Source organism: Sprattus sprattus (assembly GCF_963457725.1).
Source record: "Sprattus sprattus genome assembly, chromosome: 14".
Classification (NCBI taxonomy): domain Eukaryota; kingdom Metazoa; phylum Chordata; class Actinopteri; order Clupeiformes; family Clupeidae; genus Sprattus; species Sprattus sprattus.
Genome location: NC_137912.1, coordinates 11,649,093 through 11,656,692, shown reverse-complemented (window position 1 = coordinate 11,656,692; position 7,600 = coordinate 11,649,093).

Sequence of the window (7,600 nt, the reverse complement as noted above, 5' to 3'; positions counted from 1 at the left end):
TGAGCGAGTACAAGTGTGGAACACATTCAGCTGAATGAGCAATAGATGGAACAGATCTGCCTGGGAAGTGTCAGGTTGAAGGAAAGGTAGTCCAATATACAGTAGCAAAAAATCTATCCTCTCTTTCTGTCTATTTCTGTGATATTATGCAATTTCGCTCTCATTTTAGCTCTCCAGTGCCCTTCATTTTCATTCCAACTTGAGTTTCACTCCATAATATATTTGTCTCACTATACCTCTTCACTGTGCCTCTCTCAATCACGCCATCCCATTTCTGTCTCTCCATCCCTTTATGGCATTTGCCATTAGCCAGTTCTTACTCTATCACAGTCTTACTTTCAGATGTGAGATGTCTTTCTTCAACCTCCGCCCCAAGACACCTCTGTCTCTTTAATTATGCCCTACTCCTTTTCTGTCGTCTGTTTCTATTCCCTGCGTATCCCCCAATTTAAGCACCCCGTCTCTCCCTCTCCACGAACATGCACTTCTCCCTCTCGCATCCCCTCTACTCTGCTGCGCTTCCTCCCCTTACACACGGCAAATGCATCTTTTGCTTTCCGTCCCTTCTCCTACTCTCTCCCTCGCTCCCTCTCTCCATTTAGGTCTTTGCTTCTCTTCTATCTTCCTCCCTCTCTGCCTCACTCTCCCCCTTCACTCACTCACTCCCTCTCTCTTTCCACCCCCCACCCCCACCCTCTCTCTAACTCCCTCTCTCCCTCTCTCTTCAGATCCCTGACGGTGGAGACAGAGCTCTTCAGAGGGCTTTTGATGCGAGCGCTATGCTGCAGCTCCTGTGTGCACAGAAACCTTCCTGACAGGAATAGCTCGCCGTGTGCCCTCAGTGCAAACCCTCCACAGACGAAGCATATGATTCAGGGCCCGTTCTGAGGCTCTTTACGTGGGAGAGCCTCTGTTGCACTACACAGCCAGGGAGAGCGGAGGTGGAGAGCTGGTTCTCTCAGAGGGGAAGGGGGCATATGAGTATGGGTTTGTTTACCCATATGCCAGAGTGTTGGCGACTGTTCAAAAGGCATCTCTTCCCTTCCCCCCCTCTCTCTCTCTCTCTCTCTCTCTCTATATATATATATATACAGCCGTGGAAAAAATTAAGAGACCACTTCAAAATTATCAGTTTCTCTGGTTTTACTATTTATTTGTATGTGTTAAAGTAAAATGTACATTTTCGTTTTATTCTATAACCTACTGGCAACATTCCTACCAAATTTCAAATAAAAATATTGTCATTTAGATCATTTATTTGCAGAAAAATGACAATTGGTCAAAATAGCAAAAAAGATGCAGTGTCTTCAGATCTCGAATAATGCAAAGAAAACAAGCTCATATTCATTTAAACTACACAATACTAATGCTTTAACTTAGGAAGAGTTCAGAAATCAATATTTGGTGGAATAACCTTGATTTAAAATCACAACTTTCATGTGTCTTGGCATGCTCTCCACCAGTCTTTCACATTGCCGTTGGGTGACTTTATGCTACTCCTGGCGCAAGAATTCAAGCAGCTCGGCTTCTTTTCATGGCTTGTGACCATCCATCTTCCTCTTGATCACATTTCAGAGTTTTTTTATGGGATTCAGGTCTCGAAATTGGGCTGGCCATGACAGGGTCCTGATCTGGTGGTACTGCATCCACACCTTTACTGGCCTGGCTGTGTGGCATGGAGCATTGCCCTGCTGGAAAAAACACTTCTCAGAGTTGGGGAACATTGTCAGAGCAAAAGGAAACAAGTTTTTCTTCCGGGACAATGTTGTACTTTGCCTGGCTGGGGTTTGTAAAAGACCATAAGGATTGAACCAAAGCGGACTGGAGGGTCTTCTAGTTCGTCTTCTCTGATGAGTCCAATTTTCAGCTTTGCCCAACACATGGTTGTCTGATGGTTAGACGGAGACCTGGAGAGGCCTACAAGCCACAGAGTCTTGCACCTACTGTGAAATTGGACTGGAGAGCATGCCAAGACACATGAAAGTTGTGATTTTAAATCAAGGTTATTCCACCAAATACTGATTTCTGAACTCTTCCTAAGTTAAAGCATTAGTATTGTGTAGTTTAAAAATGAATATGAGCTTGTTTTCTTTGCATTATTCGAGATCTGAAGACACTGCATCTTTTTTGCTATTTTGACCAATTGTAATTTTTCTGCAAATAAATGATCTAAATGACAATATTTTTATTTGAAATTTGGTAGAAATGTTGCCAGTAGGTTATAGAATAAAACAAAAATGTACATTTTACTTTAACACATACCAATAAATAGTAAAACCAGAGAAACTGATAATTTTGAAGTGGTCTCTTAATTTGGTCCGCGGCTGTATATAAACACACACACACACACACACAGTGTGTGGCTATTAAATAACAAGACTGTAATTACATGCATATACAAGTTATGCAAGTATAATTAGTTATCTTTATTACAATTTAATTACATCATTAGTCTCATTATTTAATAGCCACACCTTGAGTTTATATATACAGCTCCGGACTTTATTTTTTGCAATCACAGCTTTCATGTGTCTTGGCATGCTCTCCACCAGTCACATTGACTTAATGCCACTCCGTGGTGGTCCTTCATCCACACCTTCACTGACCTGGCTGTGTGGCATGGAGCATTGTCCTGCTGGAAAAAACACTCCTCAGACACACACACACACACACACACACACACACACACACACACACACACACATATATGAGTCTGTTGCGCTTTTGAGTGATTTGCAGACAAATTATGGTTCAACCTAGCCTGACGATGTCATACTCATAATTCTAGTCAGAATATGAGTCTGAGACCGGACTATTGGGCTGTGATTATGGGGCGTGTTTCAACGAACCAGGAAAGAAAATTCCTCTTCGCTGAATTGGATACCTAGAACCAATCAGAGCAACGTAGTATTTCCATCTGATAGATTAAACTTTTACCTGATCCCGTAGGAAGGACGGCAAAAACATCTTTTCAATCGACAAATGCCTTGATCGCGTTTCTCTGTTCCTCTTTCAAAATGAATGCGCTGTCATATCTGTTGATGTTACTTAATTAGCACTCAAGGCTAGAAGCTACCATTCGTTTGAATGTTTTTTTTTCTACGCGTTAGCATAACCTATCAATAATGCTCTAGAGTGCTTCAGTTAAGACCCATAATCCTGGGCAACACTCGTTTTGCGTATACACAACTAACCGAGTCAATGTAGACATATAAAAGTCGTGTAGATAGCTTAAATCATATAAAATATGTCCCACTAAGCTTCCGAGACGGCGCCATCTTTGTTCGATGTATACCGGTATTCTATCTATATCTGTCCATCAACGTATAAAGCCCGCCCTTACAATTTGAATGGTCAGATCACTTTTCGGGGCCGTTTAAACCCTCCCAACTAACTCGACTCCAGACTGAATCTCCAGACCAAAAATTTTGTGGGCGGAGTTCAGGCTGGTATCCAGGCTAGGTTCAACCCACTTTAGGTAAAAGTGGTAAGCAGGTGCTTCTTAATTTTTTGGAAGTACAGGGGTGGGAGGTAATTCTCAACACCTGAAGGGCTCAATGTTGATTCAGCCATGAAGATGAACCCTTCTCTCAAAGCGGTACATATTCTAACTACAGAAATTAGATGAATGATAACTCTATGCAATATAAAAAGCAATATTAAAAACGACATAAAGGAGGGAGCTATGCAGCATGTGAACTCAATACCATAACATTTATTTCAGGCTTACAAGCTATGCACTTAACAGTATTTTAATTCAGATGTAAATGTATATACATCAATAGAGCACTTGAACATGAAAGTATTACTTCATTGTAGTTGTACTAATTTAGAGTATTCAGATGGCAATAGTGTCTTCACTGAGAGACTGTGTGTAATCTGTGTGCCGATGTGAAGACAGAAGAGACAGCCACTTAAATTGTCAAAGTGAGTGACAGGGAAATAGGGGACAGGTTCACATATAAATCCATGAGAGAATGAAGGAACTGGAAAAAGCTTCCGATGGGAATTAATGTTAGCTTCTAAAAATAGGCATGTGATTGACAGCGGCGACAAATCTCTGGCTTGGAAAAAAATATTCTCCCAGGAAATGCATTATTCAACAGTCGTAATATCTGAATTTCAGATGTACTTGTGTTGACTCGCTGGTCCTTCAGGTGAGACCCAGGCCATGGGCAGAATGTGAGATTATGATGACAACCCTCAACACGAGTCTTCCCCGCTGAAAACGTGGCTTGGCTCAGTTCAGTTCCTGTGGTTCGAGGACTTGGTCTAGAGCTATAGCGACTTTATTGCTTATTAATTCAAGAAAATCTACAACTAGTTAAACCACTTGGTGTGTCTTACGACAGACACAACTTGAGATCAATGGCTGTTGCAAGGGATTCGAGGATTAGTACAGTCGTGGCCAAAAGTTTTGAGAATGACACAAATATGCATTTTCACAAAGTTTGCTGCTTCAGTGTCTTTAGATATTTTTGTCAGATGTTACTATGGAAGCCTGAAGTATAATTACAAACATTTTAGCAAGTGTCACTGGCTTTCATTGGCATTTACATGAGGTTAATGCAAAAAGTCAATATTTGCATTTGCATATTTATCAATGCTTGGAGTTTGTCAGGAATAGTTTTTTTTTGTTTGTCCACCCGCCTCTTGAGGATTGACCACAAATTCTCAATGGGATTAAGGTCTGGGGAGTTTCCTGGCCAATGGACTCAAAATATCAATGTTTTGTTCCCCGAGCCACTTAGTTATCACTTTTGCCTTATGGCAAGGTGCTCCATCATGCTGGAAAAGGTATTGTTCATCACCAAACTGTTCCTGGATGGTTGGAAGAAGTTGCTCTCGGAGGATGTTTTGGTACCATTCCTTATTCATGACTGTGTTCTTAGGCAAAATTGTGAGCAAGCCCACTCCCTTGGCTGAGGAGCAACCCCACACATGAATGGTCTAAGGATGCTTTACTGTTGGCTAGCGCTCACCTTATCTTCTCCGGACAAGCTTATTTGCAGATGCCCCAAACTATCGGAAAGGGGATTCATCAGAGAAAATGACTTTACCCCAGTCCTCAGCAGTCCAATCCCTGTACCTTTTGCTTTTTCCTGGAGATAATGGCTTCTTTGCTGCCCTTCTTGACACCAGGCCATCCTCCAAAAGGCTTCGCCCCACTGGGCACGCAGATGCACTCACACCAGCCTGCTGCCATTCCTGAGCAAGCTCTGTGCTGGAGGTGACCCAATCCCGCAGCTGAATCATGTTTAGGAGACAGTCCTGGCGCTTGCTGGACCAACACATCCTCCGAGAGCCACTTCTCCCAACCATCCAGGAACAGTTTGGTGATGAACAATGCCTTTTCCAGCACGATGGAGCACTTTGCCATAAGGCAAAAGTGATAACTGGGTGGCTCAGGGAACATAACATCAAATGCAAATATTGACTTTTTGCATTAACTTCATGTAGTTGCCAATAAAAGCCAGTGACACTTATTAAATGTTTGTAATTACACTGCAGTCTTCCATAGTAACATCTGACAAAAATATGTAAAGACAATGAAGCAGCAAACTTTGTGAAAATGCATATTTGTGTCATTCTCCTTATAGGTGTACCGCTGAAAGGCCGAAAAACTTGAGTGTATCCCTTCCATTACGCGCTCTGTTCCCAGTGGAAACAGCGATACTGCCATCTGCTGTTACTTAAATATAAGCCTCGGGGGTCAATAGAACACTAATAACATTTTTGTTTATAGTTGATGTAATCATGTTAATTGTATATGTTCATTATGTAATACAATGTGTCTTTATTTTCCAAAGGTATTTTGCGTTTGGAAATTAGGCTGCCACAAACATCAAGACATGAACGTCGACAACACTGATACAGTTTGTGGAGCTCTTTCTCCGACAGATGGCAGTGAAAGCGTATGGTCTCTAACATAGCCTACATGAAGGCGTTGGCCGAGCGGATGATGTACAAAAATGCCAAACAGAGAAAAACACAGCGTAAGAACTGAAATCCAACAGTTGAATGAATGAAGAAGAAAAGATCACTAGTATTAGTGTTGCTGCGACTATCTCTGTGTTACAGGTCAGGGTTTCAGTCTGACCAATATAGATGGGGTGGGATCCGGCGAAGTTGTCAAGACACTTACCTTTAGTGTACTTTGTATACTCTCTAGGTGGCGCTACACTGCGAATGACAAACTTTGATCTGTTGTAGGCTAAACAGAGATCCAATGAATCCTATGTTGCCGAATGGTTTCATCCAGGTTTAATAAGCATCGTCTCTGGGCTTTGTGGCTCACTGTTTGTTTGTTGGAGGATTAACTGGATGCACAGTGGACTATGCTTATTTGTTTGACTAAGAAAGGAAATCGAGATTAACGCCTCTGAGTTTGCTTTAGTTACTGGTGAATGTCTACACCAGATACTATATAGGCCTATCCTTTTTCAGCATTTCTTTAAACATAACCATTAAGGCAAAGAGTCTTTTTCAATGAATTACTCCGCTTTCAACAACGCTGATGGTGGGCTGCTCTCCAATGGGAGTAGCGATGGCTTTCTTAAGTGCTGCAACCTGTCACCTGCGGTCATGAATAACGGCTTTTTCGCCACCACGCTTGACGATCGGAACTACCTCGCGATGCGTATGGTTCAGATCGCGGTCATGTGCATAATAGCACTCACCGTGGTCTTTGGGATATTTTTCCTCGGCTGTAACCTGCTCATCAAGTCGGAAGGAATTATAAACTTTTTGTTGACAGATAGGTCGACTGGCATGGGGGAAATGTCACCTGTGTGACACCTGCATATTCAAAGGATTTGTTTTTGTCCAACATGAAGAAGGGCTGTAGCAAACATATTTTGCATTATTACTGTATCTTCAGTGTTATACTTAATACGTCATGCAGGTATCAAATATTCATTTATAACAAGTGTAGTTCATGGATAAAGAGTTTTATTCAACCAAATCGAACCTATTTATGTACTTTCCCTATATATTTTGCATTATTACTGTATCTTCAGTGTTATACTTAATACGTCATGCAGGTATCAAATATTCATTTATAACAAGTGTAGTTCATGGATAAAGAGTTTTATTCAACCAAATCAAACCTATACATGTACTTATTACTTTCCCTATAGGCCTACAAGCGGAAGGTCACGAACTTTCCGTATAGCCTAGGTTACAGTAAGTTACAAAATCTTTCTTTTCTTTTTTTCCTAACTTTTCGCGACAGGAGATTGAGCTGATATATTCACTAATGACACGGTCAGGTGGTAGAGACCCCTCTGCAATGTTTTAGGTTGATTAGGCTACATTTTATTGGCGCTATATGGGACCGATAACATGAAGATCAAGATTAGTATTTTGAAAAACGTGTCAACCAACAGATATTATATGTAAGGAAACTATCAATAACGTTTTTTTTTAAATATATATATACAGTATATTTCGAAAAAAAAATAGGTTTCTAATACTCCAGAAGAAAAAGAAAAGAAAAATGCGATTGGAATTTCACAGGATCATTTTCCTATAGGTGGCGCTATTTGCGTGTAGAAATCAACGGGTAAGCTTGCTGAAAGGCTTTACTCTGACTCCTCTC